A 16642-nucleotide genomic window follows, 5' to 3' on the forward strand; every position below is an offset into this window, starting at 1 on the left:
ACCTGGGTTGACATCAGGAGTCATCCTTGATGATTCTTCTAGCTTATTCAGTAAGGCAGGGTATCTCAATCACACCCAGAAGTCAGGGATTTGGCTGGCCATGGTAGTAGGCAGCATGAGCTGGGAATCACCTGTCTTGTTCATCTGAGGCTGATATTTACATGGACCAATATTTACATAGTTCTAGGATCTCAATCCTGGTCTCCAGGCTTGGGTGGCCATTGTATCTCCCCAGCCTCTCAATTTAGTTTTAGTTTTTATTTTTAAAGTGTTCAGGACTTTCATCTCTGAAGTGGAATCTTCCTTATGAACCATTTATTATAAAGGTATCAGACGTGTACTCCTAGCTAGGAAAGCAGTGTCCTCCACACGCCACTTAAAGAGTACAGCGCCACAGAACAAGCTCGCAGCATTTGTAAGAAAATACAGTAACAAAACTGTCCTACTTCTTGAAAGATAAGAAAAGCAGAGCCCGTCCACTCACAGTGAGTTCACAGAAGTCGATACTGTCAAGGCTTTTGCTCCGATGTAGTCTCCCTTTAATTCGTCTTAGCGAAGGTTTGCCTTGGCTGACACCAGCAGTAGCACCATGAGCGTTTTCAGATGATGGAGTTACCCTGCAAGAAAGAGGTGGGGGCTGCTTAAAGAGACAGATTTATAGGTGAACACCTTTCTACTTGCAGGTTGCTATGGAAATGCCAGACACTCTCCCCCGCCTCCCCCACAGCCCCACCAATATGCAGAATCGATCCAATACTATTTCTGAACATTTCTTAGCGGGTGACTAGTTTAGAAATTTTCTTGACAGAATTCAAATATTTCAGAATTAAGACTCAGAAGTCAACTCTACAACCACCAAACAAACAAACAAACAAACAAACAAAAAAAAACAGTTTGGAACAGGCTGATGCTCCCTGGGGAACTTGCAGGCATCTGCTTTTCTCTGGGCAGTGATGTATGGAGCACTTAGTCCCGGTGCCTGGCACATCTGGGGCAAGTAGGAGGTCACTGTGTACACACATAGACAGTGCTTAGCAGCCTCCTGTTAAGCATGAACAAGACTTGTTTAAGCATACCTGACATGAGAGTCAATACTTAATTCAGTATGATCATGGGGGTTAGAAAAACAGAAAAACAAAACAAAACAGGAAAGCTGCACGTGATGGTGCACGCCTTTAATCCCAGCACTTGGGAGGCAGAGGCAGGCAGAGTTTAAGGCCAGCCTTGTCTACAAAGAGAGTTCCAGGACAGCCAGGGCTATTACACAGAGAAACCCTGTCTCAAAAACAAAATGAAACAAAACAAAAAACAGGAAAAACAATCTAAGTGTCTCCAGAGCACACCCTGGAATCTATGTTCATAAGTGAAAATGCAGGACGTCTGGGCACTGTTTCCTGAGTCTCTACTGGCAGCAGCATGGGCAAACTGGCTAGGGATGGTGCCTAGCACCGGCAGGGAAACGGCCCCTTAGTGTCTGACAGACACAGACACAGTAAGCCAGACTCAGCAATGGGATTGTCTGAGTATGGGTTACAGAAGCCACTTTTCTGATTTTATAATGGCATTCCCTACAGTAATACAGCTCAGATTCACATATTAACCCTGTGCCATACTTAAGTTTTTATGCTTCAAGTGTTGCCTGAAAAGGTATGTCCTCAACGTGTCTCTCTTTAAAAGACATGCAGGCGGGAGCGATAGCAAATTATTAAAGAGTTGTAATTGGGGGCACAGGGGGGACTGGGTTTTGCAGCATAGCTTAGGCTCGCCCAGAACTCGATCTTCTCCTGCCTGAGCATCTTTCCCCTGTGCTGGTATTATAGGCATGCTCCACGCTGTCTGATTCTGCTAGCAAAATAACCTTGCTTTTTTCTTTTTTATAAGATAGTAGATATTATAAAACAGCCAAGAACACCTGTAATTTAGAATGAAAGGCGCATACATATATAAATACATTTTTTAAAAAGCACAAGACAATGTAAAAATAGAAAGTGCAAATTGTCCCCTTTCCTCTATCTCAAACCCCCTTCTCGCTTCCAAACACGGCGTTGACTACAGGTTCTTCACAGTCTCCCAGGTAAGTGTGCATTCTTATTGCTTTTGTCTGTTCATTTTTTCTTTTTGCTTTCTTTCCCTCCCTCCCACCCACCCCTCCCTCCAAGGCAGGGTTTCTCTGTGTAATAGCCCTGGCTGTTCTGCAACTTGCTTTGTAGATTAGTCTGGCCTCGAACTCACAGAGATCTGCCTGCCTCTGCCTTCCCAGTGCTGGGATTAAAGAAGTGCGCCACCACGCCTGGTTGTGTATTATTTCCTTTTAAAATTTATTAGTAAGGTGACCAGGTTGTATTTTTCTGTACCATATTTCTTTTACTAAACAGACCTTGAAATCGTTCCCATGGTGAGCCATACAGAACGATTTCTCTGATCTGAACGACTAAGCAGTATGTCACATGTAGATGTAACATTGTTTATTAAACCACTCCCTTGTTGATGGGAATTCAGTTTCCAAATGCATCCTATCAAACCGCAAGACAAGGGCCATCTTTGACATCTACACACCCACACAATCTTTACCAAAGAAAGAGTCCTAGGAGTGGGATACAGGTGCAGGCTGGGAGTTCTGTAACTTGCTAACAGGCACAGCTACCAAAAAGCCTTACTGATGTGCGCGTCCATCAGGGGTGCGGGAGAGTGCTCACTGAGAACCTGTAAGGAGCCCAGCAGCTCTATCACTTTGTTGTCTTTTTTTCTTTCTTTCTTTTTTCCGAGACAGGGATTCTCTGTGTAATCTTGGCTGTCCTGGACTTGCTTTGTAGACCAGGCTGGTCTCGAACTTACAGAGATCTGCCTGCCTCTGCCTCCCGAGTCCTGGGATTAAAGGTGTGCGCCACCACATCCAGCTCACTTTGTTGTCTTTTTTTTTTTTTTCACTTTGTTGTCTTAAAGCTCAGTTTGACTATGCTCCTTGTGACTTTGTATTGCTGAACTGCTGACCGTTGCAAGTTTCCCCACCACATATATGGCCCTTTCAGTTGGTCTTTATATATCTGTTAGTTTTGTTTTACATATTTAAAATACTTCTTTTGCCTTAATGTCTAAGACTAGGATCTTGGGGATTTAATCTACATAAAGTCTCTATGCCAATGACAACTTCTACTTTAATGCCATTTTTATGACAATTTCTCCCATCTGTGTGCTTTAATCTTTACCTTTTTCTAGTTTATCCTTTGGGTGCCCAGATTTCACTCTTCCCAAGTGCTTTTTTCTTTTCTCTTATGTTGTGTCTCTAACTTCCGGCATGATGTTAGAGTGTTTTTCCTTTTTACCCAATCTGAGAAAACGTGTCTTTTGAGATGATCTGAGTCCATTTGAACTTAGTGTGGGTACTGACCTATTCAGATGCACTCCTGCCATCTGCCTTCTAGGTTTTCATGTAAATATTTTCTTCTTTATTTTTATGCTTGATTAGTATGGTTGGTCTGTCTCTGACCCAATCTTCCTTGGAACCTCATTCTGTTTCCAAGTAGTAGTAATTTAAAGCTACATTAGGGCGACTCTAATGCTAGTCAGCTAACTGCAAACACACATGCATGAACATACTTGCATATGCAAATACAGGGAGCTGGGTTCCCTGTAGACGTTAAAATCTGCAGACACTCAATTCTTACAGAAAATGGTGAAATATCTGCTCATGATGTTTGTGCATTATCCATATACCTGAGACCATTCTAGATCATTTATAACGCTTGATACAATGCAAATGTCATGCACCGAATTGTAATGCTGCTCTTTGGGGGATAATTACAAAGGAAGTTACCAGCATACTTTTGCCCGCTGCTGTCAGAACGTGTGAATACGGAATCCAGCGTTAAGGGCTGACTGTAAACCGTTAAGCTTGCCCTGTCTATCAGCAGCAAGCTCACCAGGATCCTCACATCCTCCTCCACAATAAATGACCTCCTCACTCCCTTCTTAGAGCTTCCTCTGAGAAGTCGGCAGGTTTCCTAACCGCTCGACCCTTCCTGTGGTCTCCCTAGCTTACTCCTCCAGTGTCTGTCTCGTCAATTCGGCCATTTACTTTTCTATTGATGAGCATGGTGTAAACTGCAAAAGTGCCCAGACCTCATTATGTCAGTCCCGCCTTTCTCCACTCTTCAGTGTCCTCTCTCTCCTTGGGGACTAGATAGTCCTGGAAGTTCTGGGTTACTTCTATTTGTGCTGGGCCATACTTGCCCGCTACAGTCTTCACTGTGCCCGCCTCTAGCGACTCCAACAGACACACGGACGGTTGGAAGGCTTGTGAGAAAATGTTCTGGGTCAAGAGACTTGGCAGATCTCTCAGACACGGCCTCGTCTCTCTGGCCCAGCACCCACAGACCACTGTAGGAAGTGAGAAAACAGCGCCACTGTCAGCTACCGTCAAAACAGAGATGGGGAAGAGCCCACCAACCCGGGCCATCACACTAACTAACCCTGAAGGGCCCCAGATCGCCCACCACTCCGTCCCCCGGGTTCCTCCTCAAGCCTAACACCCCAGCTGTGCCCTAGACTGTGGTTCTACCAGCCTTTCCTCCTAGAACAGTACACTATGTGCATGTCAGAATTCTCAGAAATGCTAGCTCACAGAGGGCATTCTTTGCTGTTTACTCAGACTGTCATTAATTCGGTTTTAATGAACATTTACTTTTTTTTTTTTTTTTTTGACGAATTTCCAGTCCAGTTCCCAAAGTACAGATGCAATGATGTCACACTTGGGATTCTCAGCATGTAAAGAAGCACATCGTAAGCGCCATTGTCCTCTCTGCAGTCCAAGTCCTTCCCAGAACAATGAAGGCCTTTGCTCACAGGGAAACGCTGCAGGACCCGGGGTGGGGTGGGGTGGGGTGGGGGTGGGCAAGGACTTTCTTGAACAAGACCTCAAAAGCACGGGGAAACACAACCCAAAACAAACAAATAGGATTACATCAAACCAAACAACTTCTGAACAGGAAAGGGAACAACCAAGGACGACGAGGTAGCCTACAGAAGGGAGAAAAGAGATACCACCCAGGCGATAGGAGGAACTCCCAAAACCCAATAGCAATCGAGAAACTAATCTAATTTAAAGACTGGGCAGTAGCCAGACGGTGGTGGCGCACGTCTTTAATCCCAGCACTTGGGAGGCAGAGGCAGGTAGGTCTCTGTGGGTTCAAGGCCAGCCTGGTCTCCAAAACAAGTCCAGGACAGTCAGGGCTACACAGAGAAACCCTGTCTTGGAAAAAAAAAAGAAGAAGAAGAAGAAGAAGAAGAAGAAGAAGAAGAAGAAGAAGAAGAAGAAAAAGAAAAGAAAGAAAGAATGGCCACTAGTGTGTGGTGGGCGACTGTAGATCACAGGTCTTTAAACTGTGGGTCAGAACCCTACATGGGATCATATGACTAAATGTATGGGACACGGAAAATGTTTCTGTTCAGATGAGAGTGAAAACTTGATTCAAAAATCAAACATGATGTCACAGGCAACACTCGCCTAAGTTGTATCATGACTTCACTACAATGTTGGCTCTGAACACACAACATACAAACATTGACAGCATGTGCCATGATGCCAGGTAACACCAGTGAGTGCTGCCTGTAATGCCAGCTCAGAGTCAAATCCACCACACACTGTTCATTGCACTTTTTTTTTTTTTTACCAGAAATATGCTTTCTGCTTTTTATATAAACACAGTGTCTTCATTACAGAAAGCAAATACAACAGTTTTCTACTGTCAGTCTTTAACACATAAGCATCAAATTAGCACGTCATTGGATTTTACTGTGTTAGAATGTTTGGTTTTAAAATTGCTTGATGGCCAGGTGCGGTGGTGCACACCTTTAATCTCAGCACTTGGGATGCAGAAGCAGGCGGATTTCTGAGAGTTCTAGGTCAGGCTGATCTAGATAGTGAGTTCCAGGAAAGCCAGAACTGTGTAGAGAAAGCCTGTCTCAAAAAAAAAAAAAAAAAAACCCAAAAATAAGTAAATAAACAAAAATTGTTCTTTGAATTGCTGACTTGAGTTTTATTTTAAAACGTTAAATGAATTTCTGCCTGCGATTATGGTTAAAATTTGCAACAATCTCTGAAGTGGCCCTAAGCATGCGTGTATCATTTCATACTCCACATTAATGAAAAGTGACACTCTCAGGATTGAGGACTGATTGCCACATCACAATGCTGACCAGCTCTGAAACCTGTGTCACACAGTACAGATTTTCAGCAAAGACTGAATTCTCTGTGTAAAGTAAGCAGGCATATCCCTCTTACTAGTATGCAAATTAGCTTCAGTCTAATGAATAACAAACTATATATACTATATACTATATATGCATATATACTAGAGAATTGCTCTAAAATATTTTAAGTAATTGATTATCATTGAAATATTATATACATACATATTTTATATGCCTATATAGCTAAGGTCACTTAAAATTATTCTGGTAAAAAGGAATTAGGAATGGAAAACACTGCAGAAGCCCTACCATGGAAAGCAATGTACTTCATATTTCAAGATAGTTAGAAAAAAGGATAGTTATACTTTTATCATAAAGAAATAAACTTGGGGAAAGATATGTGGGTACAGGTTTAACTTGATTTAATATTATATTATGTATATGTGTACGGAGCATAACACAAAGCCCCATAAATAGGTACAATTTTAATTTTATATCCTAAGTAAAAATAAATTTAACTTAAACTTAAAAAGAATTTTAGTCAAATAAGGTACTAATTTTAAAAAATCTGCAACTCAACTTTTCTTTTTATATCTTGTTGGCTAGTTACATGGGCTGGCGATATTTTAGGAAGTTAATATAAATATAATACCACCTTTTTAAGGTAAAGAAATCCATACTTTTTCTCAAAGTTTTCTGACATCTGTATTAGAAAGCCATACAATTTCCTCTGTTCTTCAAACCTATAAGCCTAAAAACTTAAAGCCCGCCATGACATTTATATGGTTACAAGGGTATACGATGTTCATCCAAGATGATTCAGTGAAATGCAAAGTCCAATGACGAGTCAGACCAACAACAAAACCACAATCATGAATATACTCAGAGGAATGGAATTACCCCTGTAGGTCCGCCGGGGTCATAATACAAATATTTAATAGATGAGTGAAGCCAGTGTGTATCCTGTGGTCATGAGCCCATAGACTCCCAAGACCACGGCATTTTGTCTGAGTTTAACCACGCCCCTGTTCAGGAATACCATTGACTTAAAAGCTCTAACCAGGTCTCTGAACATTAGACACCAGCTGCTAAAAGGCGGACAAACTCCTCTCTCTTTGGTGAGGATTAAGAATAAATGTTGAGCCGGGGCGATAACGGAAAAAACGTTAACTCCAGGATAGCGGGGAGGAATCGCGTCCATACAGCGCAGGTGAAATATTTCTTCTCCTTTCTTTCTCATTTTCTTTCGTGCATCACTGTGTATGTCCTGCAGAGGGCTGTGTATGAGGTCGGTTTTCTGCCGGACACTCACAGTGGCATTTAGGCTGCCTACAATTCTAATGAGAAGGCCTGTGTGGGTGTGAAAGCAAATGGCCCTCATAGGCTCATAGGGATGGCATTATTAGGAGGTGTGGCCTTGCTGAAGGAAGAGCTTTGTTCTGTTCCCGCTGCCGCCTGTGGATCAAGGTGCAGAGCTCTCAGCTCCTTCTCCAGCTCCAGGTCTGCCTGTGTGCCTCAGAACTGGAAGCCAGCCCCAAATAAATGTTTTCCTTTATAAGATTTGCTGTGGTCATGATGTCTCTTCACAGCAAGGACACCCTAACTAAGACATGGCCCGTCCTAGAGTAAGTAGGAAAAAACCAAACAAACACAGTCTCGGTTGACACAGAGTAAAATAAATTTAAAAAAAAATCACCCACCCTACCCACTCCCGCTTTCTCCTTCCCTCCTCCCTCCCTCCCTCCCTCCCTCCTTCCTTCCTAAGGCACCCCTTTATCCAACCGTGGTATTATGGAGCTCAACTGAGTAACCCAGATGCTAAGAGCAGTTCCAGAAATGCTCAGAGGAATGTTTGTTGACAGAAGCACAGCAGGGAACATAGGTCTAAACACATTATAGAATTTACCTTAAGTAAAGGAGAGATTAGTAACTGAGAAGAAGGTTGTTCTCTCCCAAATCCTAAATTTCATTAGTTATGAAATTAAGAGTGTTTTCTCAGTAGGAATACTATACCAGACTCAAGGACAGTGGGACAGCTGGGCTCTGATGTAATTAGAGAGTTGGGGCTGGGGTGGGGGAGTAGGATGACACTTGGGTCAGGTCCTTGATAGCAAGCAGTTTTGGAGTAGCTGTGTGGCTTCGTGCAACAGTTTAAAATCCCTCAAAAATCTCAGTTTCCTGCAGAGCTTGGTGGCTTGCACTTATAACCCCAACATGGAAGACTGAGGCAGGGGGACTGCTCTGAGTTTGAAGCCAGACAATTCTACATAGTGAGTTCTAAGCCAGCCTGGACTTCAGAGTAAGAGAGTCAAATGCAGTGTGTGTGTGTGTGTGTGTGTGTGTGTGTGTGTGTAGGGCCTCTCTCTCTGTGTCTCTGTCTGTCTCTCTCTCTACACACACACACACACACACACACACACACACACACACACACACACACACCCTTCTCTAATTTTCTCATGGAACCACACTTTTCTTGGGTATGGCCGATGTGCCCACAAGGCAGGACCCCGGCTCCTCTTATGTGGCCTCTAGTTTCCAAATGTGGCCCTATTCCTGACTCCTGGAATCTGGCCCCCATTGGCTGAGTTAACTGATATTGCTGAACTAGGTGAAGTCCATTCTGTAGGCTCCTCTCAGGCTGCTGATGGGGGGCAAACACGCATCCTCCCCACCCTGAGCTCGAAAGGCAATGCAGTCTGCTTCCTATAGAGGCCCTCGATTGCGGAATAGCTGGATCCTGCCCAGACATTATTACCAACCCAGTAAATTGTTTCTCATTTCCTTCTAGTTGCTTCTGTGTGCAATCTCCTGGTTGAGGCCATCAGGGAAAAGTAAACACCAATCTCATCCTATCAATCTTGTCACACCTGAAGTCACAAAGCCCTCACTTGCTGCTGGCTGCTGTCCAAATCCAGTCTGGCAAACTCCTGACATAGGCCGGTGAGGCTCTGAAAGTCCCCCAGGAAACTAAGATTTCATCCTTCTGAAATACACAGCGATGCAACACACCTCCTTGACCCCTTGTACCATCAGTCCGTCCCTCCTAGGCCCCTCCCTCAGCTGGAATGTCTTTCTCCTCCCCCAGTCTAGAGGCCAATTCGTGTCCAGAACTCTCTGGCCTTCAGTGTGTGTACAAATTAGGAGCTTTGCTCACTGCCGTTTCCGACCACGCCCCAGGTACGACAAACAGCTCCCAAGCCCCTCTGCCTCACCTCTTTCCAGTGTAACAGACCCTAGTAGCGACAAAGAATTGGGCTAAACAAATAAATAAGACGGTAAACATGAAGCAGTTATATAAGAAGAAAATTAGCTACAAAAATTATCACTAATCTCTCTTTAAGATATTAATTTAGTGGCTAAGGAAATGGCTCTTGGTTAAAAGCATTTACTGCTCCTGCAGAGGTTCTGGGTCTGGCTCCTAGCCTCTACTTGGTGGCTCACAACCATCCATAGCTCCAGTTCCAGAGACTCCAAAACCTTCCAGCGACTTCTACTCCACAGCTGCAATGCACGCATATAGCACACATACATGCAGGCAACATACTCATGCATGTAAAGTAAACAAATACACCTTTAAAATGAAAGATATTAATTTAAAAGTATTAAGCAATCAACAGCCATAACAACAGTCAGGGTAAGGCTAATGAATGACAGTACTGCACTCTTTGCCCCAAGGGGAATTCTAAACAAAGGTGTGGGAACAGAAGGCTTGGGGTGATGAGAACAGTGGGCCAGCTGACTTTAAAAGGACACTAGTCCTTACTAGGTTATTTCACTAAAAGGTAGTAAAGGACTGATGAAATTTAACCAGTAAAGCCCAGCTGGACAGTCCTAAATTCAATCCCAGGGACCCTGGTGGGATGAAAGAACTTACTCCTGCAAAATGTGCTCTGACCACCACAAGTGTTATGCTACACACACACACACACACACACACACACACACACAATGTCATTCAAGTCTGCTTTAAAGGCAGTAAACCTTCCTTGTAGTTTATAGCTACCAGACAGGAGAAGCCCCAATGATTCATGTAATAGATAAAGAATAGCTGGCAGTTCATTACATTTGTGAAAGGGACAATGCGTATAATTGTCCATAATTTGCTTATTTAAAAACAGTGTGAAAGTCTCTATTGCTGAAAGCACAGTGTACTCAGTCAGGGCCCAGAGACCCCTGAGCTGGAACTGATCTGAATGGCCTCTTCCTCATGACTAGCTTTTATGGTACTAGAAGGCACCATGCAAGGCTCTAAAGAACAGAGGCGACCAACAGTCCTACCCAGCTATGATGCCTATGAACCACACCAACGTCTAGCAGAATATGAGAACCCTAAGAGTGCTGTAGTGGCATGCATGACTTGGTGGTAACCAACACCTCTTTAATTGGACTTAAGACCCGCCCCCCCCCTCAACAACAGAGAAGCCGTGCCTGGTGCTGCAAACCTAGCTAATGACTCAGCACTGTGAAGTCATGGTTACTGGAGGGGAAGCCACACCCACTAACTTACTAACTACCCGAGTCCCTAACAACAACCTATAAGCATTTGTCCTCACACCCACAGATAAGTATAGTCTTCACACTATAATTATCTTACACACACACACACACACACACACACACACACACCAAGGAAACTTCTCTTTTTAATAGACAGAGAGCACTACAGAAAACCACAACCAACCCAAATGTGGACCTGTAGAGCCAAGTCCCAAGGAGATGTCTACAAAATGCCCCATGCACTTAAGGCTCGGAGTACTGTGGAAGAGGGGACAGAAAAAGCCAGAGGATCGGGAATTTGCTAGGAGACTGCAGCATCAGAAGCTACACCCATGAAGCCTCGCCAGCCTGACTGGCCAAATGTGAACTTAACAAAGATGACAGCAATGGGCATGCCAAGCTTGACGGGGTGGGGGTGGGGTGGGGTGGCAGGGGCGGGGAAGCCCTCAGGGCCTCAAGCCTACACAGAGAACTATAGGCGACTGAGAAAAGCTGGGAGCAGGAGAGGTGATCTTCCTCAGGCAAGAACACAGCCATTGGCTGTGTAGTGCCAAGTGCTCGGTCCCGAAAACCAACAGACATGTAACATTATTCAGACTGAACAGGTTGTATTTAGGAACGTGCATGTTACACACATATTCAATAACAGTTAGTGAAAAGAAGTCATGCATTTGGAGGAGAAGGGGCCAGGGCATATGAGAGGTTTTAGAAGAAGAAAGGAAAAGGGAGAGATAACGTAATTGTATTATAATATTGCAAATAAAATAAAATAAACCATGACACGACTTGGATTTTTGAGACCTACAGGTCCCTGCAGGAAGATCTTGGGGACCCAAGGGTGCACCGTGAACCAGCACTGGAAAAAATGAATATTCTACAAAGCATTTCCTGGTTCCTTTGTATCTATTCTCAGCCGTTCTCTTCTTCTAGGCTCTGCTCTTCCCGCTCGCCTGCCCTTCTAACCCCAGTAACCAGAATGAAACCGGTGTCTAGGCAAATTAATGACTTCGTTTGTAAAATGGAAAAATACGACACCTACCTCTCAGGGGTGCTTAAGTGGAAGGGCAGGATGCTTGGGAAACACTTCCGCTGGGTCTGCAGGGAGTAGCTTAAACTGCAACTCCTACCCTCTTCCATCACATGGAGGCTGCCTGAACTACTGCATTGAGACTATGTAACTTCCAACACCCATCCAGGCAAGCGAGCAGGGGACATTCTTAAAAGTGTGCAGGAAGTGAACTGGCTTGGTCCCTCCCTAAGGTCAGTGCAAGCATTTCTAGATACAGTCAGTGTAAAAACTCAAGACTGTTGAAAATAAAATTATTATCAAAGTATTTGTCACATTTCACATAAAAAGAGATCAAGGTAATTACTATTTGGGCCTGCGGAAGAATTTCACCGTAGTCAGAAAAGCAGTGTCTACGAATGTAATTGAGTTGAAGTTCTTGAGATAAGAGCATCCTGGATCACCCAGGTGGGCCCTGAATCCAGTGATGAGTGTCTGTGAAGGGCAGAAGAGGAGAGGAGGGATACAGAGCAAAAGGCCACGTGTTAATAGAGCCGGGAGACTGCAGTGACACAGCCATTGAGAACATCTGGGCCACCAGAAATAGAAAAGACAGGGAGGGTCCAATCCCAAGCCGTTCAGGGCATGTATACCTTGACTTGGGACTCCTAACCTCCAGCGCTGTGAAAAGACAGTTATCTGTCCTCGGAGTCCTAGGAAATACAGCCTGACAACCAAAGGTGGTCACCAGAGAAAGACAGCTAGCCACACAAACATGTGTCTGTCCATGGCAGGGACACTAGGCCCCAGTGGTTCCAAAACCATTGTGGTAAGCAGCAAACACCTGGAGAAAGCACTCTTCGGGCTTTGAACTCTGGACTATGTATTTCAGAGGTATTCGGTCCATTGGGTTGACTCGTTGCTTCCGGGCATATGAGCAGGGACACCATTATGAGAGAGAAGCTGCCCACCACATTGTGAAGAGAATAAAAACAGCCAGGTACAGAGAGGCTGGGGACAAGGTAACCACCCCCCCCACCTCCCCACCCCCGCCTCCCGACAATCCATAGTGAAATCCTTTAAGTCGCCTTCTTCTCCCTGCCCTGGAAGTTTCCATCTCTTTCCAATCACACCTTCAAATGATGAGTCTGACAATAGATGACGCCATAGATAGGGTCAGAGACCTTTTGATCCAGTCACCTGTCAATGATTAGCTCTAGCAGCTGGGCTGAGCAGGCCTGCAACAATAGTTTTTTTTGGGGGGGGCGGGGAGGGAGGTTTGCTCATTTCATGCTCAAACCATAATAATAGCAATGACCCTGAACAGATCACTGAAAACACTAAGACAAGGCTCCGACGACAACGTGAGGCTGTGTGTTTTGGTTTCTATCTTCATTGGTGCACAGATACAACGCTCCCTAAAACATTTGCAGAACCGGTAAGAAAAACAGAAGACACCACACAAAGGAAAGCTGATAGCCACACACACCCAAAGTAGACAGAAGTGTGGGAACAAAGCATGAGGTCACCCCCACTCTGTCCTTCACACTGGCATAAGCTTTGCAGGCACGAGGTCTTTTCACACAGAGCATAATAATCATTCAGAGAGAGAGAGAGAGAGATATGGACAGGAGGCATACACATTTTCATAAGTATCTTGGCATACAACTTCATATATACAAATTTTTATAGTTCAAACTCATATGTTGTAAGCGGGCAGACACTGGCGCCTTCCCTGGTCTGATTATGCGGCTGGAATCTGCTGTAGGTTTCCCACCTACCATTCTGAAGTTGGGACTTGCATTTTCTCAGTGCAACACAGTAACATTTCACACTGCCTTCCCCGGCCTCCACAAGCAATTGCTACAAGACCCTGACAAGATGCAAGGTTATCTAAAAGAGAATTCTGGAGGGGAAAATGGATACAGGAATTGGGCAGCACATTATTCTCCAACTTAACAGGGGGCAGGGCAGTAAGATGCCTTTGTCCTCACCCGGCCTTTTTCCCTGTATCCCCCATGTCCTCCTCTGTCCCTTACACACCCTCCTCACTAACGGATTCAGGGCACACCTGGATAAGATGCTCTCATCCTGAGAACTGCTAAGCCTGACTGATGACCTGAGCTTGTCCTGGGACCTGCAAGTGAGAGTCGAGAACTCACTCAGGCATGCATATGTGCTATGGTGCATGTACTCACATCCCACCCCCACCACACTCGAAATAAATAAATGTGGGGAAAAAAAAGAATTGTACCTCCGTTTAGAGAAGAGATTATGTTCTTTAGTCTGCCACTATAGAAATGAGAAGAATCTTTAAAAACCAGGAGTAGATGGAAATAAGATAGTTTTTTGTTTTTAACATGGAGAAGTTGATGGGAAATGAAGCAGCTTCTTGCGGGGTAAGATGGTTTTTTATCCCAGGCCCTTATTTCCTTGAGTTCTGCCTTCACAAGTGATGAATGAGGATAAATCTCATTAAGTGCTGATGTTCGTGCCTAGCAGCGTCTCAATTAGCCCACATCGAGCATCAAGAAAATAATTTCTTTAAACTTCCTCCTTAGTCGTGCATGATTAAGATTAATTTTTAGGCTGGGGATGGGGCTGAGTGGTAGACGCTTTGCCTAGGATGTGTGAGTTTCTAGGTTTGAGTCCCAGAACTGCCCCCAAAGAATTCACTTATTTACTCAACTAATACTTACTGAGAAGCTATTTGGGGCCAGAGAGCATTGGTAGGAGGTTTAGCAATGGATTACACAGAGAAAAGCCCTCTTCCGAGCAACTTATATTGTAGTAGAGAGACACAGACGCTATATGAAAAAAATCATCAAGATATAAAGTTTGTTTCATCAGTTAAATGCATAGAAGAATTGCAGGCTGGAGTGAGTAGTGGTGTTGACATTTTTCTCCCCTATAGGCAATCAATACAGTCAACAGCAACCTATTTGTATTATGATTTACTCTGTGTGTCTCCAAGCCTGATGACCTCCTGGAGGCAAGCACCTTAACCCAAATAAGCCATCTTGCCAGTGTTTGTTTTGTTTTCTTGAGATAGGGTCTCAGGCTGGTCTTGAATTCATTGTATTCATGCCCCGGCTTCCCATGTGATGGAATTATAGACGCCCTCCGCCCTGCTCTGCCTAGGAATGACCCATCCCCATCCCTCACTTATTTGCTAAATATCTTCTACAGACTTTGCTTTTTCAGTGCTTGGGCTCAAGCCCAGTTGTTGCATGTGCGAGGCACGCACAGTATTGCTGAGCCCCACCCTTTTTGTTATTTGTTTTTCTTGAGGTAGCATTTCTCTGTGTAGCCCTGGGTGTACTGGAACTCCCTCTGTAGATCAGGATGGCCTCGAACTCAGAGAGCTGCCTGCCTCTGCCTCTGCCTCTGAGTGCTGGGATCAACACCTCTGCCACCACAGCCACCACTCAGCCTCCGAGGACATATGTTAATTCAACTGTTGCCACTCTTACCAATCTAGGCTTCTATGTGCTGTCCTGGGCTGGCAAGGAAGTGTAAATGGGTTTTTCCAAAATGAGTTTGTCTTTAACAAACGAGGGAGGACGATGTATGATGCTAGCATTTCCTGAGTGTGTTACACACTCAGGCACAGCAGCAGGAAGAGGCTGGCTTGACATCAGAGCTGATCCTTGTAACACCATGAGAGAGATAACAAGAGTTTCAGCTTACCCACAGAGAAAACAGGCATGGCAATTGCTGAAGGTCACGCTGTGAGCAGCACGGGGGAAATTTGAACTCTATGCCTACAATTATAGTTTTTCCTTTACTATTGACCGCTATTGGATTTTTTTTTTTAAACCTGTATCTCCCCGATTGATCAATCCTTATAGACTTTGAAACATTGTTTCAGGTTTTATATAGAAGTTACTTCTCCACTTCACAAAAGCAGCCTCACTTCAGATTTCTCTACTCAGGATTATATTATCCTACAGTCAATAGAACAGTTAAATAAATATTCATATCCTATACTGAGCGCTAACTAATTTTCAAATTAAAATGGTCACTGGCTCTCACAAGTCCTGGTTCATTACCCCAACACCCACCCAACTACTTTCCCTTTCTTATTTCTTTTGTGGGTGAATCTTAAGCTGTATCTCTAGTCAGTGGAATGCCCAGGTGACACTGGGATCCCATGTGGCACATTTAAATGCAAATACAACATAAAACATTAAGGATAAATGACTGTGTGAACCAGATTTGTCTGGCTAATTCCTAGACAATTGCACTTAATGGTGTTCTTTTTTAATTACCTCGATAACAGCTTCCAGGTCGGAGGAAGCAGAAATCGTGCAGATAAAATGACAGTCCTCGACAAAGCGACGCTAACAGCACAACTTCCTCCCCTTAGCGTGGGAACGGCTCATCTTTTACTATGTGCCCATCAGCAGGTGCATTCGGGGAAATAACAGAAGGCGCACAGACAAGGACCAATGGATTACAGGGCTATGTCGCGGTCTGCAGCAGAGGTCGGTGGCGTGCAATTGCCAGCCAGCACTCGCCTGCGCCCAGGGGAAGGAGAGCCCGAGCGAAGCGGGGATGCGGGGCGCGGGGTCTCAGCCTTTCCCTCCCTGCGCGCTCTCGGAGCGGCCCCGCAGGAGCACGGCGGCGCGCGGCCCGGGAGCTGGGCGATGGCTGCTCCACCAGCTCTGCGCGCCCCGCCGCTGCCAGGCCCCCGAGCCCCCGCCCTGCTCCCGCGCCCCTGTCCCTATCCGCGCGCCCCGGCCCTACCCCCAACCCCTGCACCCCTGTCCCTGTCCGCGCACCACTGGTATCCCCATTCCCCTGTAGGCGCGCCCCAGCTCTGAGTCCTTACCACAGCTTCCTCTTGAGCGGCAGGAGGCTGCCGCGGTTGGACGGGGTGACGCCGATGGCCATCTGCAGCACCGTCAGGTATTTCTGGTACTTCATCTTGTCCCCGCTCCGCTC

General features: G+C 45.1%; 1 protein-coding gene across 1 annotated transcript in view; it reads right to left on the minus strand.

Moving 5' to 3' along the window:
- Tjp1 (tight junction protein 1) overlaps positions 1-612 on the minus strand; it is a 233071-nt gene extending 232459 nt beyond the window's left edge. Inside the window, exon 1 of the mRNA XM_051148682.1 lies at positions 485-612. The gene's annotated coding sequence lies outside the window, so the exon portion shown is untranslated. The remainder of the gene's footprint in view (positions 1-484) is intronic.
- Positions 613-16642: the final 16030 nt, after the last annotated feature.

This window comes from Acomys russatus, chromosome 7 (genome assembly GCF_903995435.1).
Source record: "Acomys russatus chromosome 7, mAcoRus1.1, whole genome shotgun sequence".
Taxonomy (NCBI): Eukaryota; Metazoa; Chordata; class Mammalia; order Rodentia; family Muridae; genus Acomys; species Acomys russatus.